Raw genomic sequence first — 22,182 nt, 5'->3', positions numbered from 1 at the left:
CAAGGCTCTAATCAGGACAGGATGAGATCTTGAATAAAATTACGAATAATTTATTATTAATTATTATTATTTGCAGGTAAGAAAGTAAAGCAACAACATTTTAGAACAAGTGGCAAATGTATCAGTCCTAAATTCAATGTTTTGGTTGTTTTATGTTTTGCAAAGTGGGATGTGTTTTTATTGCTATTATGCACATTTTGAATCTTGTCCACCAAAAAAAAAAAAAAGCCATAAACTTTATTTTAACTATGTACTGGGAAATTTATTTTGCTTGGTTTATCCTAGTGCTATATCTTATTGTTAACTATAAATAACAGGGCTACAACATCTGCGTTCTGCTGAATAGCCTTCAAGCTTTTTCATCAGTAAACACTCATAAGATATGTATGTGGCTATTGGTTTTAGTTCCTCTGTTCTCCTGTGGATTGTAAGTAGAGTCTATGTGTGTTAGAGAAAGTGGCATTTTATATTGACTGAGACAAGCCTAGCAACCTCCAGTGCCTCAGCTGCCATCACAGTAATTCCACATCTCATCCAATTTATGAATGAAATGTAACTCTGTGCTTTTGAAGTTTTCATGTAATAGAAAAAGAATGGAAGGGGCCATCTGAAAGAGAGACGGTTGTGGTAATACAACAGGGCATACATTTCAATACCAAAGATTTGCAGTTGTCCGTCAGCTACAGTGTTTGAGGGCATGCCTGGCAAACTTGGAGAGGATGAGGGACACAGCTAAGGCAGATCTGGACCAAGCTGGGAGATCTGGGACAGCAATAAGAAAGCCAGTGGCTTTACATGAGGAACAGTGATTCTGGCAGAGTTTTACTGTCTTGTTGAAATTCAGGAGCATGAAACTTTACCCACTTTTTTAAACAAACCCCTGTGAACTGAGAGTTGTGTGTAAGAGACATTGGTGTTCAGTTTGATCTTGGAGAAAATTCACAGCAACAATGCAATTTGAGACCACGTGAACCCAGACAGGTTAGATTTGCCTCTTCCCAGCAATCCTTGGGACTCATCCTCTTCTTCCCAAGTTATTGTGTATGAATCAGGAACCAAAAATCTGTAGGCCTGATTCTCTACAGCCTTCCACCTTGTGTAGTCATTCATACCAATAAAAGTGGATAACTACCATTGTGAGCTGCTAGTATGTTACACTCAGCAAAATTGCACACCAGTCACTACAAAAGGTGTGATAATCATGTCCTGAATGGTTATTTGAAGTAGAGCTGTGCGGGGACCAGAATTTCCCTTTTGCAGAAATTGTACCATTTGAAAATTTATTTTTGTTCTGAATTGATATGAAAGCATTTTAAAAAAAAATAAAAATCCATTTGAAAAGAAAACTATGTTGGGTCAATCCAAAAGTTTCATTTAGATAAAACTGAACAACTTCATTCCAATTTTGACTTTAAAATTTGTATATTATAATATAAAATAAAATGTTCTAAACAAGAAGTCATTAAGAAATGAAAAATCAAAATGGAACAATCCAATAAGGTCAACCTGATCAAACACTTCATTTGAATACCTTTTTCTAAATGAAATGCTGTTGAAATCGACATGTTCCTTTGGAAAGTTTTGATCTTTGACAAAACATTTTCTGATGCAAAATGTGTCCATTAGAAATTTTTCAACCAGCTGTAATTTGAAACTTCTCTGAATTAGGAACGTGTCTGTAGTATAAGCAAAAGAGTAATTCCATTGGTGCCAATGGACCTAGGGGTGACAGTGGACGAGAAGCTGGATATGAGTCAACAGTGTGCCCTTGTTGCCAAGAAGGCCAATGGCATTTTGGGATGTATAAGTAGGGGCATTGCCAGCAGATTGAGGGATGTGATCGTTCCACTCTATTCGACATTGGTGAGGCCTCATCTGGAGTACTGTGTCCAGTTTGGGGCCCCACACTACAAGAGGGATGTGGAAAAATTAGAAAGAGTCCAGCGGAGGGCAACAAAAATGATTAGGGGACTGGAACACATGAGTTATGAGGAGAGGCTGAGGGAACTGGGGATGTTTAGTCTTCAGAAGAGAAGAATGAGGGGGGATTTGATAGGGGCTTTCAACTACCTGAAAGGGGGTTCCAAAGAGGATGGCTCTAGCTCTAGACTGTTCTCAGTGGTAGCAGATGACAGAACAAGGAGTAATGGCCTCAAATTGGATCTTAGGAAAAACTTTTTCACTGTGAGGGTGGTGAAACACTGGAATGCATTACCTAGGGAGGTGGTGGAATCTCCTTCCCTAGAAGTTTTTAAGGTCAGGCTTGACAAAGCCCTGGCTGGGATGATTTAGTCGGGGATCGATACTGCTTTGAGCAAGGGGTTGCACTAGATGACCTCCTGAGGTCCCTTCCAACCCTGATATTCTATGATTCTATGATTCAATGGTTGCACTAGGTTTATACCAGGGGTAGGGAATAGGTGGACCTCAGGCCAAATCCAGATGTCTAGATGCTTTTGAACAGACCCTGAAATGTTTTTATTTACTTATTATCATTTTTCTTGTTGGTTTATTATTTATTATTAATTATTTTTATTATTATTATTATTATTATTATTATTATTTTCTGTGGAGTCTGGACCTTTACTATACATTGCCGAAGAAATGTGGAATTTGACAAAAAATAATTGACTAACCATCCCTAGTTTATACTGATGTAACTGAGAGCAGAATTTTATCTCTAGTATTTATGTTTCCTGGTTAGGTTAGAAATAACAGCACAGCAGGAGTCCTTGAGCCATTAGCATGGCTAGGTGGAAACTTTTGTCACCCTCCAAACCAAACCAGACTTGCCTAGTTGTTCCACCTTGGTTTGGTTTCCATTACAAACCAGAGACTCACACAGTCCAGGTTTACCCAAAAGAAGAGCACTTAAGTGTCCATATTTTGTGTTTTCTTCCTGTTCTTACACTGCAGGAAGCAGCTCCTCAGCTGGCATAAGTTGTCATAACTCCATTGGAACCAAGGGAAACCAACTGTGGATTTGCTTCCAGACATTTATTTCTCATGTAAAGCAAACAAGCCTAAACCCTATTGCCAAAATGTATCTACTTAATGAAGTTTCTTTCTCAATCAGAATTAAAATATCCACATTTTCTACATGTCAACAAACATTAACATTTCACACACTTTTTTTTTCCAGGTAGGACACATAAAATGTAATTCCTTGACCTCTTTCCCTGATGCATAGGAGTTATTTCCCCACAGCATTAGACAAGGTAATCTATTCTTAGGGGAACTTCGTCAAGCCTGACTAATATTCTCCATTTTTCTCTCCCTTCTCACTCTCCTGTTTTCCTTTTTTTCATTTAAAAATGTGCTAAAGTAAAACAGCAGTGGGGGAGATAGGAAGCATAAACAGTCAGTTCTACCAGAATAAAGTGGGGAGTCAATACAATAAGATTAAAAGTGGTTCTGGGAGAAATCTGTCAAACCGGAGATCTAATTCCCCATTGCCTTGTATTATTGTTCATTATTTGTATTACAGTACTACTGAGAGGTGCCAACTCATATCAGGGCCCCATTATGCACAAACACACCCTACTCCAAAGACAGTCCCTACCCTAAATAGCTTGCAATCTAAATGCAAGACAGATAAATGGTGAAAGGGGAATCAGAACTTCAGAGAGGTTAAGTGATTTGACCAAGGTCACTGATCAGTGTCAGAGCCAGGTTTGCATTACATCCACTTTGCACTAGTATAAATGAATATCAAGATGGAAGGCATCGGAGAATTGAGCCCCATATCTGTAGATTGCTTTTCTATATATTTCTGTTTCATTGTTGGTGAAAGATTGACACCCCTGTATCCTATGTCTTCTACGTGTCCATCAACAATATCAGGGGATGCTTCCTCCACGCTGTCTCATCATTGTTCTTCAACGTTGACTCGGAGAGATTACACTAGTAAAGAGTAACTAGCACACCATTTCTCACTCAGTCCCTAGCTCAGACTATCAGTTACAAAATGCGGACACATCCCCAGCAGGAAGAGGACTCAGACTACTAAGTCCTGAATAGCTGGCCACTGAACAGTTTGAGATGGTAATAACTTACACTCCTAACCGACCTGGGCCAGGATTAAGTCTATAGTGAAAGGCCCTGCTACTCATTGCCAATGGGCTGAACCAGCCAGCCAACCCTTCTAGGGTAATAGATTTTTAGCAAGGTTTCCTGTTTAAATAGATAGAAGTATACCAGAGAGAGACAGAAGACACCTATTATGGGGAGGATGTTGGTACATTGATTAGACCAGTCCTCTGGGAGCTTAAACTTCTGTCTCCTATTTCTGACTGTATGTCCATCAGTAAAGTTACATTTATCTATCTTAGGTACTTCTTTAGCCCTCTTTTCCATAGTATCTGAGCACCTCACAAACTTGAGTGGATTTCTCCTCTCAACACTCCTGTAAGGTAGGGCAGTGCTGGTATTATCCCTGTTTTACAGGCAGGGCACTGAGGTACAAAGAGGATAAGTGACTTGTCCAAGGTCATACAGGAAGTCTGTGGAGGGAGCAGGGACTTGAACCCAGCTCTCCTAAGTCTTCAGATAATGCCCTACGCACTGGACCATCCTTCCCCTCTTCCTTCCACTGCTACTTAACCTCTTTGAGACTCAGTTTACCCACCTGTATAATTATAATATTGCCTACCCAACAGGGATATTGTGAGGCTTCATTCATGTAATGCTTGCAAAGCCCTTGAATGAAATTGCTATGGAATTTGAAAGCACACATATTACTATTATGTAGCAATCCATCCCATGCAAATGCAGGCTTGTTGTGCAGAGTGCCTTCCTTTCATTTGATCAAAGTCCTCAAAGCGCGTGTGGGAGGGCTGGGGCGAAGGGGGAGAGTTCCTTTCATTTAAAAGTTAGAGAATACCTCTTTGCTTTGAAAGCAAGCCAATAATGCAAGAGCACCTGATTTACACTGGCAGCATTTCAGTCTGTACAGTTTACAGATATCTAGGCTGGCATTTTATGTTGAGACTATATAAAAAAGCCTTTAGCAAATTGCCAAAGACCATTTTTTTTCTTTGCCTTTTAAGCTCTACCTGGGCTTGTATTGCTGCTCAAAGCAGCAAGTAGCAATTCTGGATACATCAAACCCCAGGTAAGGAGTAATTATGATTCAGTGTGGAGATTAATGTTGTCATAAGTTAAAAAGATGGCTGATATGACAACCGCTGTTTGAGGATAGCCTAGCTACAAAGGCGTTAGAATACCTCGAGCGGTTCCCATAGCATGCTTTGTGCAGAGCATCTTTCAATCCACTTCACAAATAATGATTGCATGAAGAATAGAAAAAGGAAGAAGAAAGAAAAGCCTGGGGGTCAGAGGGAAAGCCCAGCCCATCCCGTGGACAAAACAGTTGTGAAGGGGGAAAAATTGTAAGATGAAATAAGTAACTTTAGCGTTTGTTTAAAAGCCCCCATAGTGAGAAGTGTTTGGGACATCAATATGTAATGAATTACAAAGAGCTATGCAAACCCTTTGATGACTTGAGAAATTGTCTCCTTGTCTACTCATTACCACTTAAAATAAAGAAACAAAGAAAGATCTGACAATTCAAGTGCTCGTCTTTAGCTTCTGTTGTTTTCCATTAGCAACGGGAACATATTCTTTTAGGGAAACACAAAAGCTGGTTTCCAAAGCTACCGCTGAATTCTGTGGCATGCCAGGACCGAATTCGCTTGTAGAAATAGCTCAGAAAGGTGGTTAGAGACAGTTTTCAGTACTTTATTTGTCCCCAATTATCCACTCTTGCCTATTAGGATGAATGGAACATCATGGCATTGTTTAGCACAGGCTTTATATTTGCTAATAACACTATTGTTTATTGCTTCAAACATCTTGTATTCAGTCAATGCCACTTCAGTTATTCCTTTCTGCTAATCCCCACAAGCTTTGAGTCCCACTTCTTTCAGAATCGAACTGCACACATCAGAGGTAATGAACTTCCCCCACAGCTTTTAAAATCATCTACTCTAGTTTGGATTGAATGTGCTGATGCTACACTAATAATTTCTACTTATAAGTGGTCATGAACCAAGCCCTTGGATTCAAGCATCCCCAGAACTTTACAGTCATTTGCATCAGGCTCTGGATGTGAACTTCAAAGCTGCCTTCTATTTCTGTAACAGGCAAAACCCAAAATCCTGGATTTGACCAACAGTGCTACTTGGGGCCCAGATGTGAATGTAGTAGCTTAGACTCATCCCTACAGAAAGGGCCAACCACCATTCCTGTTCTTCTGCAGGTAGTTCCACTGGGCTTGATTCTATATCCTTGCCTACGTTTTACACGAGTATAACTCCACCAATCTCAGTGGAGTTAGTCCTGATGCACGGGGGGGGGGGGGGGGGGGGAAATGAGGGCCGATTCTGTCCCAGTGAGCTGTGAGAGTATAAGTAGGTTTTGACCCAACCTAGGTCTGACCCTGCAGCCCTTACTTGTAAGCAATCCCACCCAAGTCCAGGTGAAAGAAATATTTATATCAGTAAAGATTTATGCAATTGGGCCTTGAGTTAGTGAAAACCTAATCCTTCAGCCAATTTGGGGCTACTCCTATCAGCAGGGATCTAACTGGACAAATAAAGGTAATGCCCCCCAAATAAGCTCCAAGCATGAGAGACACCACTCACAGTAGATTATGCAGCAACTCAATATATGACCACATATACATTCTGTGATCCTTGGACTCAGCTTCCCGCAGCGAGGTCTGAATACACCCATTGATTCTGCTGGGTCTTGGCTTCCCCTCCATGAGGCTCTTTATTTCCCACTGGGCTTCTTGAGCTTAGCTGCTCCTTGAAGGGGCTCAGATGCCTTGCTGGGTCCCAAAAGGCTCTGAGGGCTTGGGTCCTTCTTGATTAGGAGTAGAAAAAGGCGGCAGTGCTCTCCCAAATCCACCTGCTGGTGCACTGCAATGAGGTGTCACTCACAGCACATAATTCAGATCTTTATAATGTGATCCTCCCTCTCTTTTCTTAAGTGCTCTGATGAGCAGTGAGTTAACAACGCTGACATGTAAAGTACTGTCTTTGGGCATTGAAGTGGCCCCTGTTGCAGGGAATGGAGATGATGACACCTCACTCAACCACTTGGACAGAGAGCTGGGCAGCTAACACATTTCCTATCCCATGAACATTTCTGAGATCAACACATTTTCCCATCCGGAATCACCACTAAAGTAAAAAAAAAAAATTCATTACTAAAAATCCCTCCTCCACCCCGAAAAAATGGGTTCAGTTAAAAACATTTCATTTGAATAATTCTGACATGTTTTGTTTCAATTTCCCCTAGTATTTTTTCTTTTAATATTTTTACTATAATTAGCTTAAATTGTTAAGTGAAAAGTGATTTTGAACAGGAAAACATGGTTTGGTTTTTTTGCCGTGAAAATGTTAAAATGAAATGTTTTGACTATTTTGAAACTTTCCCCCCCTTTCTTTTCTGAGTTGAAAAATGAGTCAAAATGAACCCTTTTCCTGCAACCAGTTTCAGTTTTGGTAATATGGCCATTTGTAATTGAAAACGTTTTCTCGGAAAATTCCCAATCAGCTCCATTTGGCCAGTTCTGCAAATGTAAGTAGACATTGCTGTGTCAGTTAAACTGGGGTCACATGTTAAAATGAAATCTTAGCCCTGGTCTACAGTACAAGTTTAGGTTGAATTAGCAGCATTAGGTCAATTTAACCCTGCACCTGTCCACACAACCAAGCCTGTTTTGTCGACTTAAAGGGCTCTTAAACTCGATTTTTGTACTCCTCCCCAGCGAGGGGTTTAATGCTAAAATCAACCTCGCTGGGTCAAATTTGGGGTAGTGTGGACTCAATTTGATGGTACTGGCCTCCATACGCTATCCCAGAGTGCTCCATTGTGGCCGCTCTGGACAGCACTCTCAACTCAGATGCACTGGCCATGTAGACAGGAAAAGCCCCGGGAACTTTTGAATTTCATTTCCTGTTTGGCCAGCCTGGCGAGCTGGTGACCAGGCAGAGCTCATCAGCACAGGTGACCATGCAGTCCCAGAATCACAAAAGAGCATGGAATAAATGGGAGGTACTGGAATTGATCGCTGTATGGGGAGAAGAATCCATGCAGGCAGAACTCCATTCCAAAAGATGAAATGCCTATATATATGCCAAAATCTCAAAGGGCATGATGGACAGAGGCTACAACAAGGACACACAGCAGTGCCGTGTGAAAATTAAGAAGCTCAGGCAAGCCTATCAAAAAACAAAGGCGGGAAATGGTCACTCTGGGTCAGAGCCCCATACATGCCATTTCTATGATGAGCTGCATGCAATTCTAGGGGGGACTCTACCACTACTTCACCACTGTCCATGGACATCTGCAAGGGGGGAGTCTCACACAACAGGGATGAGGATTTTGTGGATGAGGAAGATGAGGAAGAGGAGGAGGTTGAGGATAGCGCACAGCAGGCAAGCAGAGAATCCCTTCTCCTTGGCAGCCAGGAACTGTTCATCACCCTGGAGCCAATACCCTCCCAACCCCCCAAGGCAGGCTCCTGGACCATGGAGCCGGAGAAGGCACCTCTGGTGAGTGTACCTTTGTAAATATAATACAAGATTTAAAAGCAAGTGTGTTTAATGATTAATTTTCCCTGAAGACTTGGGATGCATGCATGGCCAGTATAGCCACTGGAAAAGTCTGTTAACATGTCTGGGGATGGAACGGAAATCCTCCAGGGACATCTCCATGAAGCTCTCCTGGAGGTACTCTAAAAGACTTTGCAGAAGGTTTCTTGGGAGGGCAGCCTTATTCCGCCCTCCATGGTAGGACACTTTACCATGCCAAGCCAGTAGCAAGTAACCTGGAATCATTGCAGAACAAAGTATTGCAGCGAATGGGCCCAGGCTTTGGTGCCATTCAAGCAACACCCATTCTTTATCTCTCTGTGTTAACCTCAGAAGAGTGATATCATTCATGGTCACCTGGTTGAAATACAGGAAATTTGTTTAAAGGGACATTCAGAGGTGCCCGTTCCTGCTGGGCTGTTTGCCTTTGGCTGAAAAGAAATCATCCCTTCTGTGAACCACGCGGTGGGGGGAGGCCCGTTCATGCTGAGCTGTTCATGTTTGGCTGACATGGATCTTTCCTGATACTAGCCATGTGGTGGGGTGGGGTGAAGCGATCATCCCAGAGAATTGGGTGGGGGGGGATTGGGTTGTGCTGCACATTCACCCTAAAACTGCAGCCCCCTAAAGCCCAACCCAATGGGCTTTGCTTTGTATGGGAAAGGAGGGTGCTGCTCTTTGAAATCATTCCCACATGTTATGAAGGTTGAAGAAGAAACCCTTTGCCTTACTATGGCTGCCCTCAAGCCAAATTCTGTTGCCCAGCCGAGTGTGTGTGATGTCAAACACTAAACCGGCAAGCACTCAATATAAGAGGCAAGATGCGACCTTGTACCCAAAAGCACATGTGCTATGTAATGTGAATCACTTGATTCAGTAAAAAGAACAGGAATACTTATGGCACCTTAGGGACTAACGCATTTATTTGCACATAAGCTTTCGTGGGCTACAGCCCACTTCATCAGATGCATAGAATGGGACATATAGTAAGAAGATATATAAGGTGGAGTAAGAGGCTAATTAATTAAGATGAGCTATTATGAGCATGAGAAAAACCTTTCGTAGTGATAATCAAGATGGCCCCTTTAGACAGTTGACAAGATGGTGTGAGGATACTTAACATGGAGAAATAGATTCAATATGTGTAATGACCCAACCACTCCCAGTCTCTATTCAAAGCCAAGTTAATGGTATCTAGTTTGCATATTAATTCAAGCTGAGCAGTTTCTCATTGGAGTCTGTTTTTGAAGCTTTTCTATTGCAAAATTGCCACTTTTAAATCTGTTACTGAGTGGCCAGAGAGGTTGAAGTGTTCTCCTACTGGTTTTTGAACGTTATGATTCCTGATGTCAGATTTGTGTCCATTTATTCTTTTGCGTAGAAACTGTCTGGTTTGGCCAATGTACATGGCAGAGGTGCATTGCTGGCACATGATAGCATATATCACATTGGTGGATGTGCAGGTGAACGAGCCCCTGACGGCATGGCTAATGTGATTAGGTCCTATGATGGTGTCACTTGAATAAATATGTGGACAGGGTTGGCATCGGGCTTTGTTGCAAGGATAGGTTCCTGGGTTAGTGTTTTTGTTGTGTGGTTGCTGGAGAGTATTTGCTTCAGGTTGGGGGGCTTTTGTAAGCGAGGACTGGTCTGTCTCCCAAGATCTGTGAGAGTGATGGATCATTTTTCAGGATAGGTTGTAGATCTTTGATGATGCACTGGAGAGGTTTTAGTTGGGGGCTGAAGGTGTTGGCTTGTGGCGTTCTGTTATTTTCTTTGTTGGACCTGTCCTGTAGTAGGTGACTTCTGGGTACTCTTCTGGCTCTGTCAATCTGTTTTTTTTTTCACTTCAGCAGGTGGGTATTGTAGTTTTAAGAATGCTTAATAGAGATCTTGAAGGTGTTTGTCTCTGTCTCAGGGGTTGGAGCAAATGCGGTTGTATCTTAGAGCTTGGCTGTAGACAATGGATCGTGTGGTGTGGTCTGGATGGAAGCTGGAGGCATGTAGGAAAGTATAGTGGTCAGTAGGTTTCCGGTATAGGGTGGTGCTTATGTGACCATCGCTTATTAGCACTGCAGTGTCCAGGAAATGGACCTCTTGTGTGGACTGGTCCAGGCTGAGGTTGATGGTGGGATAGAAATTGTTGAAGTCATGGTGGAATTCCTCAAGGGCTTCTTTTCCATGGGTCCAGAGAATGAAGATGTCATCAATGTAGCATAAGTAGAGTAGGGGCGTTAGGGGACGAGAGCTGAGGAAGCGTTGTTCTAAGTCAGCCATAAAAATGTTGGCATAATGTGGGACCATGCTGGTACCCATGGTAGTGCCGCTGACTTGAAGGTATATATTGTCCCCAAATATGAAATAATTGTGGGTGAGGACAAAGTCACAAATGTCAGTCACCAGGTTTGCCGTGACATTATCGGGGATACTGTTCCTGATGGCTTGTAGTCCATCTTTGTGTACAATGTTGGTGTAGAGGGTTTCTACATCCATAGCAGCCAGGATGGTGTTTTCTGGAAGATCAGAGATGTATTGTAGTTTCCTCAGGAAGTCAGTGGTGTCTTGAAGATAGTTGGGCATCCTGGTAGTGTAGGGCCTGAGGAGAGAGTCCACATAACCAGACAATCCTGCTGTTAGGGTGCCAATGCCTGAGATGATGAGGCGTCCAGGATATCCAGGTTTATAGATCTTGGGTAGCAAATAGAATATCCCTGGTTGGGGTTCTAGGCATGTGTCTGCACAGATCTGTTCCTGTGCTTTTTCAGGGAGTTTCTTGAGCAGATGGTGTAGTTTCTTTTGGTAATCCTCAGTGGGATCAGAAGAAAATGGCCTGTAGAATGTGGAGTTAGAGAACTGCTTAGCAGCCTCTTCTTCATACTCCAACTTATTCATGATGACAACAGCATCTCCTTTACCAGCCTTTTTGATTTTGATGTCAGAGTTGTTCCTGAGGCTGTTGATGGCATTGTGTTCAGCACGGCTGAGGTTACGGGGCAAGTGATGCTGCTTTTCCACAATTGATTGGTTCAGTGTGAAATAGTCTTCCCTTCATTCTCTAAAATGTATCGTTTTAAATACTACTCTCCCTTTTTTTCCTCCCACAGCTGCAAATGTTTCTACACTCCCACTATCATCTCCATCCCAGAGGCTAGTGCAGATTAGAAGGCAAAAAAAACCTCACTCGTGATGACATGTTCTCAGAGCTCATGCAGTCCTCCAGCACTGAAAGAGCTCAGCAGAATGCATGGACGCAAACAATGGCAGAGTCCAGGAAAGCATTAAATGAATGCGATGAGAGGAGGGAGGAGCATGATGAGAGGAGGCACAATGCAATGCTGAGGCTCATGGGGGAGCAAACTGACATGCTCAGGTGTCTGGTGGAGCTGCAGGAAAGGCAGCAGGAGCACAGACCGCCGCTGCAGCCCTTGTATAACTGCCTGCCCTCCTCCCCAAGTTCCATATCCTCCTCACCCAGATGCCCAAGAATGTGGTGTGGGGGGTGGGGCGGGAAGCCTATGGGAACCTAGCCGCTCCACCCCAGAGGATTGCCCAAGCAACAGAAGGCTGGCATTCTATAAGTTTTGAACTGTAGTGTGGCCTTGTCCTTCCCTCCTCCTCTCATCAACCGTCCCCTCCCCGTGCTTCCCTCCTAACCCACCCCTCCTGGGCTACTTTGTGAGTTTTCCCCCTATTTGTGTGATGAATTAATAAAAATTGCATGATTTTGAAACAATAATGACTTTATTGCCTCTGTAAGCAGTGATCAAATGGGGGAGGTCGGTTGGCTCACAGGGAAGTAGAGTCAACTAAGGGGGCACTTTTTCATCAAGAAGAAACAAACAGAACTGTTGCACCGTAGCCTGGCCAGTCATGAAACTGGTTTTAAAAGTTTCTCTGATGTGCAGGGCACTCAGCTGTGCTTTTCTAATCGCCCTGGTGTCTGGATGCGCATAATCGGCCACCAGGCAATTTGCCTCAACCTCCCACCCCACCATAAACGTCTCCCTCTTACTCTCATAGAGATTGTGGAGCACACAGCAAGCAGCAATAACAATGGGAATATTGCTTTCGCTGAGGTCTAACCTAGTCAGTAAACTGCGCCAGCGAGTTTTTAAACATCCAAATGCACGTTCTACCACCATTCTGCACTTGCTCAGCCTATAGTTGCACTGCTCCTTAGTACTGTACAGGCTGCCCGTGTACGGCTTCATGATCCATGGCATTAGGGAGTAGGCTGGGTCCCCAAGGATAACTATAGGCATTTCAACATCCCCAATGGTAATTTTCTGGTCTGGGAAGTAAATTCCTTCCTGCAGTTGTTCAAACAGACCAGAGTTCCCGAAGATGCAAGCATCATGCACCTCTCCCGGCCATCCCATGTTGATGTCAGTGAAACATCTCTTGTGATCCACCAGCGCTTGCAGCACCAATGAAAAGTACCCCGTGCGGTTTACGTACTGGCTGCCAAGGTGGTCCGGTGCCAAGATAGAGCTATGTTTTCCGTCTATCACCTCACCACAGTTAGGGAACCCCTTTGCAGCAAAGCCATCCACTATGACCTCCACTTTTCCCAGAGTCACTACCCTTGTTAGCAGCAGCTCCGTGACTGCACTGGCTACTTGGATCGCAGCAGCCCCCACACTAGATTTACCCACTCCAAATTGTTTCCCGACTGACCAGTACCTGTCTGGCATTGCAAGCATTCAGAGGGTTATTGCCACTTGCTTCTCATCTGTGAGGGCAGCTCTCATCTTGGTATTGTTGCGCTTCAGGGCAGGGGAAAGCAAGTCACAAAGTTCCATGAAAGTGCCCTTATGCATGCTAAAGTTTGGCAGCCACTGGGAATCATCCCAGACCTGCAACACTATGCGGTCCCACCAGTCTGTGCTTGTTTCCTGGGCCCAGAATCGGCGTTGCACGGCAGGAACCTGCCCCATTACCACCATGATGTCCAAATTGCCAGAGCCCGTGCTATGAGAGAAGTCTGTGTCCATGTCCTCATCACTATCATGATCCTGCTGTTGTCACCTCCTTGCCTGCTTTTTCAGGTTCTGCACACACTGCAGGATAACGCGCAAGGTGTTTGCAATGCTCGCAACAGCAGCGGTGAGCTGAGCGGGCTCCATGCTTACTGTGGTATGGCATCTGCGGGAGAGCAGAGTTGCAGCGGAAGCGGTGGATGACAATGGATGCCATGAGAATAGATATTCATATGGAACGACAGGAGGACCTGTGAGGTGGATTCATGGCACCAAGAGAACAGAGTTGCAGCGGAAGCAGTGGATGACGATGGTTAGCAGTCCTATTGCACCATCTTCTGACAGCAGCACCCAGGACACAACAGCAGCAGTGACGGTGAGCTGAGCTGAACAGGCTCCATGCTTGCCGTGGTATGGCGTCTGCATGGAAAAATGGTGCAAAACAATTGTCTGACATTGCTTTCACAGAGGGAGGGGCAACTGACAACATATACCCAAAACCACCCGTGACAATGTTTTTGACCCATCAGGCATTGGGAGCTTAACCCAGAATTCCAATGAGTGGCAGAGACTGCGGGAACTGTGGGATAGCTACCCACAGTGCACCTCTCCGTAAGTCGATGCAAGCCACGGTAGTGAGGATGCACCCCGCCGACTTAATGCGCTTAGTGGGGACATATGCAATGGATTGTATTAAATCAATTTCTAAAAAAATGACTTTTATAAAATTGACCTAATTTCGTAGTGTAGACCTACCCCTAGATTCTCTTGTATATGAACGTATCATATTAGAGGTGCCATTACCCTGCACTGCCACATACCAGTAAAGAATGGCCATTAATTAACTTCTGCTAGTACAGTTCATAAATATTTTATTCATCAACCCACCACACAGGTATCATGTCAGGCTTTTTGTAAATATTGGGCTGGGTACATTGTTTCAATTGTATTCATCATGGTATAAAAAAAAATCACAGATAGTAAATTCATAAGGAGAGGTCTGGGACCACTCAGTCCAACCCCTAGCATCTAGTTAGTCAGATTCTACCACTCATTCATTAAAAATATCCCTGAATATGCAGTTTGACCAAGTATAAAACATACTAAATATATGGAGTTTTGTAATGAAATCGGCAGTTACTAATAGCTTATAATAGAGAAGAATGGCCCATAGAAACCAACCCATCCAGTTTCCCAGAATAATCCCCTGCCTTTTTGTTATTGACCTTTTAACTCCTGAGAAGATGTCAATAGACCTGGTTGGAAACTGACATTTCTGTTCCAGAGGAAATTCCAACATTTTGAAGTTTCTTTTTGTTCTGTGTCAGAAAGAAAATCTAAAATTACCTGTGAAATGAAAATTCTGAAAAATTTTGATTCAGGACTGTCAAGGTTCCTTCCCCACTCTGAACTCTAGGGTACAGATGTGGGGACCTGCATGAAAACCTCCTAAGCTTATTTTTACTAGCTTAGGTTAAAAATTCCCCAAGGTACAAACTATTTCTCTTTTTCCCTCGGATTTTATTGCTGCCACCACCAAGCATCTAATAGATATATAACCGGGAAAGAGCCCTCTTGGAAACGTCTTTACCCCCAAAATGCTCCCCAAACCCTACACCCCCTTTCCCGGGGAAGGCTTGATAAAAATCCTCACCAATTTGCATAGGTGAACACAGACCCAAACCTTGGATCTTAAGAACAATGAAAAAGCAATCAGGTTCTTAAAAGAAGAATTTTAATTAAAGAAAAAGTAAAAAGAATCACCTCTGTAAAATCAGGATGGTAAATACCTTACAGGGTAATCAGATTCAAAACATAGAGAATCCCTCTAGGCAAAACCTTACGTTACAAAAAGACACAAAAGCAGGAATATACATTCTATTCAGCACAGCTTATTTTCTCAGCCATTTAAAGAAAACAGAATCTAACACATATCTAGCTAGATTACTTACTAAGTTCTAAGACTCCATTCCTGTTCTGTCCCCAGCAAAAGCATCACACAGACAGAGAGAGCCTTTGTTTCTCCCCCCTCCAGGTTTTGAAAATATCTTGTCTCCTCATTGGTAATTTTGGTCAGGTGCCAGCGAAGTTATCCTAGCTTCTTAACCCTTTACAGGTGAAAGGAGGGATTTTAAAGGTGTTTACCCTTCCCTTTATATTTATGACAGGGACCATTAAAATATTTTCTTTTGATTATGTCAAATCACTTCATTTTAAAACATGTATTTCAGCTGTATTTCTTCAATATATTTTGCTTTGACCTTTATATTATATTGCATATGATGTCAATTATATTTGTACATAACATTAAAATATTTTAATATAGAAGTTTAAATGAAATTAACCAAAAATAAAATTGAAACAAAATGTTTTTGTCTTATTGAAGTGAAATGTTTCAACATCAAAATAAAGCAGGAAAGTTAGAATGATTTTGCATAGACTTTTTTCCCATGGGAAATTTTGACAAAATCAACATGTTCCCGTGAAACATTTCAATATCAACAAAATTGAATTTTTGATGGAAAACTTTCAGCCAGCTGTAGTTGCCAGTGGTGACCTTCAATTGGGCCAAATTTTGCCACTCCTCTGTGGTCAAGTTTTCCATTAATCCATTCACAAGAATTGACTTTTGAGCTATTTTATCCTGTGTTATAGTCACATTCCTTTTCAGTAAAAGACCAAAAAATGTGCTTCATTAATAAATGATTGAATTGGTAGAGCATTGGACACTTGTTGCTGTTACATGCTCAAAGGAAGGAAGGAAGGAAGGAAGGAAGGAAGGAAGGAAGGAAGGAAGGAAGGAAGGAAGGAAGGAAGGAACGGGAGAAATACGCAGAGACACTTCAGAAGCTGAACAGAACTCCAGTGCAATAAGACTGACAGATACTGACAATCACTTCTCTTGGTGTTCCTTCTTAAAATGGATTTCCCTGAACTCCTTTAGACTGTATTCCCCTGACTGTCCAACTCTATATCCCATCAAGAGGTAAAGATCACCTGTCATGCTGAAAGGCCCAACAGTTCCCACATTCCTGTGCCATCCATTGTATCTCACTTCTTCCAGCTTCCTCCAGGGCAGTTTTCCTGCCCTCCCCTCCATGCTCCCACAGTGGTGCAGGTAGTCTGCCACAATGAGCTTGACTCCTAAAAACGGTCTGTCCCTTTGGACAAAACACGGAGGTTAGCATTATTTAAACAGGCTTCCAGGAAGTGAATATCACTGAACTCTACAAAAAACAACACCAATACTGGAATTGTGGCTCATTCTTTCACAGCCTTTCATTGCATTTTGGCACTGAAGACTTTAACTCATATTGGGTTAATAAGTAGGTCCGCTTCACCCTTAGCATTAGAAGCCAAAGAACAGGAACCAAGAAATATTAGTTATTTTCTCTCTTTTCCCTATGCTGTTCCCTTCTCCCTGTCAGCTCAACATTTTCCCTCCACCCAGCTGCAAAAAAATCCCAAACCTTCCCTCATTTTTCTAATCCCATAGAGCACTCCTGAATCTCTGAATATGACAATTCAAATACCTAGTTGGTGAAAAAGTCTTGTACTTCCTGGCCACCTTCCTTCCTTTTTGGCCATAAACAGCAACCAAAAAGTTGAGGAGGAAATTCAGCAAGGAAAATGGCCATGGAACAACTTCCTATTCTTTGTTGATACTGTGGAATTATCCTTGCACTGATCACAATATACCTGCTTAATGAGGACTGCACTTAGTGAGAGGACAGGTGTTCTTGTGTTAAGACCCTAGTCTAAGAGTCAGGGTTTAGGGCTCAATCCCTAACTCTACCACAGAGTTCCTGTCTGACCATTCTCTCTTTATCTCAGTTTCCATCTGTCAAACTGGGATAATAATGCTTCCTTTTCTCTGCTACTCTTTGTCTGTCTTGTCTAGATAGAGTGTAATTTCTTTGGGGCAGGAACTGACTGCTTCTGTATGTACAGAACCTAGCACAATGGGATCCCAATCTTGGTTGGGATCTCTAGGAACTACTACTTATTACTATTAATAATATAATCCTTAAAAATTATACTGTTGGAATAGCTGTCAAATATTTAGAGACCATAGTCCAGTCCGGCACTGAACAAAATGTGCAAGAGAAGACCAGTATCATTAAATGTTTTTCCTATTAAATATGCCAACATAAGTAAGCAAGTCTTATGGAGGTGTCGCACATACACTGAATGCTTTGGGCTTGCACATCTGGGGCTAAATTCTGCTCTCAGTAATACCCAGGCATGCCTATTGGCTTTGTTTCTTAATTCACTATTTCTAATGATTCCGAGTAGTTTCTCTGCTTCCCTTTAATTTGCTCACTTTCCAACATGTACTATATACATCTCCAGATCCTGGCATCATATTACGGATAAAGAATTATTTGTTATTTTTAACTCAATTCAGCTATGATTTAATTTATATTAAAAAGCACATGGCTTATATTTTCTTGTTAATTGAATGCAGAAGCCCTATAGAAAATAACATCATCCTGATAACAGAGTTTATTTACCAAGTTTACCATGAAATACTGAGGGGTTTTTTGTTTGTTTGTTTTTGGGTTTTTTTATAATTACTAATGTAACTCCATTTATCTGCATGGTAATTCTTAGCAATGCTAAGTTCTATTGGCCATTTGTAAGTTGATACAATTATATAGTACAAACAGATGTTAAATTAGTTTATAAAAACACCTAGGAACAACTGGAGCAGCAGATTGCTTGTAAGTAATAGGCAAGATTATAAAATTCAGATCACAACAAAATGCACTAGTATTATGCACTGGCACAAAGGGAAAAAAACAACACCTCTATATTCCATGAACAAGAAAGAAAATGGATCAAATTAAGATAATGCCAAAATAAATGGACTCAATATTATGTTAATAATAAAGAACTTTACTAGCTCTGTTATCCCACCAAGGGATTTTAATGCATCTTCTACCTATATTGGTAATGTTGCCTGCAAAGTGTTACTTTGAATGTCTTACTAACAGTCTCTAAATGCAAAATATATGCAGCATATTCCAAAATGGATCTATGCTATGGAAAGATTGCATCTCCATTACCTTAAAGTATGGTAAACTTAAATTCAGTTACATTCAAACTACAAATTTTCATATACAAGGAAATTTTATTCAGTAAAATAGAGAGGTTCTATTATAATGGAAGCACTGAAATAACCTTAACTACAACAGCTAAAGTGACATTTCTACAATGAAGTAGAATTCTCTGCAGCTTTGCTAATCTCTAGAGACATGATTCTAAAACAAAAACTAGAAAATACGCCAGAAACAGGCTGATGTTGTTCTCTCCCCGCCCCCATAGGACATGTTGCCAATCCAAATTAGGTAAAATAAGACTTGAAATTAGCTCAGTTTCTATCAACAGCCTAGTAGAAAGAGGGGGGGTGGGGGTAGGAAATGTGATTAAGAACCTGAAAGGTACTACAGATTGAAAAGAAAGAACGGACCACTGGACAAGTGATAGGTATGCTGGGTTGAAATGGGTTTGGTTATTGAGCAAGTTAGAATGTCAGGGGAGAAACTGGGAAATCTAGATTTATTTTTTAGCTATTTCAAAATATACTCAATTGATTATAAACAGACTCTTACTGCTGCCTTGTAAAATCATTTATTGTGGCTTCTTCAAAAACCCTGCGATTCAAGGAGTCTTTTATACATTGTGACTAGCATTACAATGACTGACGCAACACAATGAGTAAAAAAATAAAGTTCTCTTTTTCCCCTCGGTACCCCACCTCTCTGTCTCTCTAGCAGATCAATATGCTTGAAGAAAATGTCACAGACTTCTTTGAAGGTAATAGGTTTAGATCACCATTACATTTTCTATTCAATGAACTGAATCTGTTCGGTCCATTTCTGCTGGAAAATTCACCTGTTTGAAAAGATTCATTTTCTTCAGTGCAGTCGAACACAGCAGCCGAGCAGCGATGCCTGCAGTATACCTGTGGTTCATGAGGTTTCCTTCCATTGCATTTCTAACCTGGCAAATAAATAAATAAATGAAAAGCAGAAAGGGGAAAAAGGGAAGATGCAGCCAACTAATTGAAATACACGGTCAAAGTTAAAAAAAAGCAAGGGTGGTTGGCGTATATAGCTCTATTGCGATATTGGTAGAAAAGCTAAATGTGGTCTGGAGTGAGCCTCATGCCCATAACTCATAATAATAATAATAATGCATTTGAATACTATTTAAATTCAGATGGCTAGAATGACACTTGGACCACAAGTCCATGCCATGGAGTAAGAGGAAGTAAGAAATTCCCTTATACATCAGTGTGGGCTACTCAGACCTTTGTTCCAGGCATGCAGGAGTAAGTGGGTACTATAATGCCAGCTTTCTCCCTTACCAGATCAAATAGGAAGGGAATGGAGAGAAAAAGGCAGGGAACAAATGCATAGATTTTAAGGACAGAAGGGACCATTAGATCATCCACTCTGATCTCCTATGTAACACAGGCCCGAGGATTTCACCCAGTTATCCCTGAAATGAGCCCAGTAACCTGTGTTTAATTCAAGCATACTTTCCAGAAAGGCACCCAGTCTTGATCTGAAGACATCCAGAGATGGAGAAGCTACCACATCCATTGGTAGTTCGTTCCAATGGTTAATCCCTCTCACTGTTAAAAAAAAGGGGCTTATTTCTAATTTGAATTTGTCTAGCTTCAGCTTCCAGCTGTTGATTCTTGCTTTGTATTTATCCACTGAATGAATTAAGCATCCATTTGTAACCAGTATTTTCTCTGAGTGACAGTATTTATATAATATAATCAAGTCACCTCCTAATCTTCTTTGTAAGGAGCTAAACAGATTCTGAGTGCCATAGCATTGGTCCATCACCTTCACTCTCTGGCCAGTGCAGATGCGTTGTCACAGGGATATAATAATTGCTTCAGTTTAAGTTGATTTTTTTAAAAAAATATATCAATTTCCATGATTTTTTTTAACAAAAAACTGAAAACTTTCAAAATAAAAAAAATCCATTTTGAGGAAAACACAATTTTGTCATTTCATCTCATGCTATTTGGTATTTTTCTTAAACTTCCAGCTCCTGAGATCTTCTGATTACATGTGAATCCAATATTCATTTTTAAGAAAAGTACATTTCTAGTCATTGTGGTTGCAGAGAAAAGCATGAAATTATGACCTATGTTTAACTGTGGGTAGGCCCACCCAATTAGCATCCAGGCCCACACAAATCTGTCAGCCCATGTCCTCACCCCCTGCCATCCCCACCAGTTTGCTGCACGGTTGCCAGGAGGGTGCTCATTCTCCCCGCCCCCCCCCAGAGCCCAGTCTCCGTCTCACACAGAGCCAGGGAGAGGGGTGCTGCTCAGTCTCCATTGCACAGTGGCAGGGAAGCTCTGACGTAGACAGGTCTGATGCATCTCCCCCTGTACCAGGCAACAGTGCCTCTTCAGTGGGTGGTGCTGGACAGCTCTGGCTGGTGCCCAGGGCAGGAGGAAAGGCCAGTCCAGGCCCAGCCCTATCTGAAGTAGGTGGGATGGTGTGGGGAGCCATGAGGAGTGACACACACAGCATCTCCACCACCAGGGTTAGAGTGCCTCAGGGTCGCCCTCGCCAGGAAAGGGCAGGGGGGCCTCGGGACTGGTTACCCACCTGAGAAGCTCTGAAGTGCTGTGATATCAGATCTTTAGTCATTGCCTGTCCACTGAAAGTTGGGGCCCACCCAAATTTCCATTCCTAGTTACACCACTGAAGAGACCTCCCCACAGGCTCAAGAATCAAAAGGCAAATAAAGGAACCCAACATTTACTACTTTTTATTTCAATCTCATTAGTTTTAAGGACATCTCATAATTTTGGAGCCTGACTCATATTTTTTTAAATTATTGGAGTTGGCAATAATGTAAACATACATTCCAGCCTAGAAAATTCTACTTCTTTTCTAGTCCTGTTCTTATACCACTCTGACCAAAATGTTATTAGAGTGCCTGACTCACTGCAGGCTTTGGAAAACAAAAGCAATTTTGATTCTTGAATATAACTTAAGTATGCTGGGTGAAGGATCAGTAAAAGTTCAGAGTTAGATGTGTTGGGTACACTCAATGCCTTAAATGATTTAGCAGTGCAAAGAGAATTCTGATGCTAATGAGGGCTAAAAATTGGAATCACAAGTTTACAGAGTACACCAAAGTGAACAAAATTGTCAGCATAACATTTAAATTACTTTTTTGATAAGCTTGGCTATTTACAAATCATCAGACAATTACATCTTCCAAAAACTATTTAACATCAATTCACTCTGCCTTTTCAACGGCGCACTTGACTAATTCCAAATAAATTGAAAAAAATTACCTTGCAGATTGCAAGAAACTGACCAAAAACAATTGCTACAGTTTTAAATTGCATATGTTAAGTTTACTCTGCATAATAGTTTCCCTTTGCATTGTCCTAACTTTAACCCCTTGGTGGAAAGACAGAAACAAATTATGTCAATTAGTTTGATATTCTCATATTACTGTTGACATCTCAGGATGATCTATTTATTTTACCTAATAAACAAAAGCAATGACTTAGTAAAATATTGTATCTCAGGCCAACAGTCACCTGGTTG

The 22,182-nt window shown here is 41.8% G+C and overlaps 1 long non-coding RNA gene across 1 annotated transcript in view; it reads right to left on the bottom strand.

Moving 5' to 3' along the window:
• Positions 1-19,259: 19,259 nt before the first annotated feature.
• Positions 19,260-22,182, bottom strand: part of LOC140912006 (uncharacterized) — a 147,246-nt gene continuing 144,323 nt past the window's right edge. Inside the window, exon 3 of the long non-coding RNA XR_012159203.2 lies at positions 19,260-19,588. This is a non-coding gene — a long non-coding RNA (uncharacterized LOC140912006). The remainder of the gene's footprint in view (positions 19,589-22,182) is intronic.

The sequence above is a fragment of the Lepidochelys kempii genome, chromosome 5 (assembly GCF_965140285.1).
Source record: "Lepidochelys kempii isolate rLepKem1 chromosome 5, rLepKem1.hap1, whole genome shotgun sequence".
Taxonomy (NCBI): domain Eukaryota; kingdom Metazoa; phylum Chordata; order Testudines; family Cheloniidae; genus Lepidochelys; species Lepidochelys kempii.
Note: the sequence above shows the minus strand (reverse complement) of the source record. Positions and strands in the feature narration are given on the sequence as shown.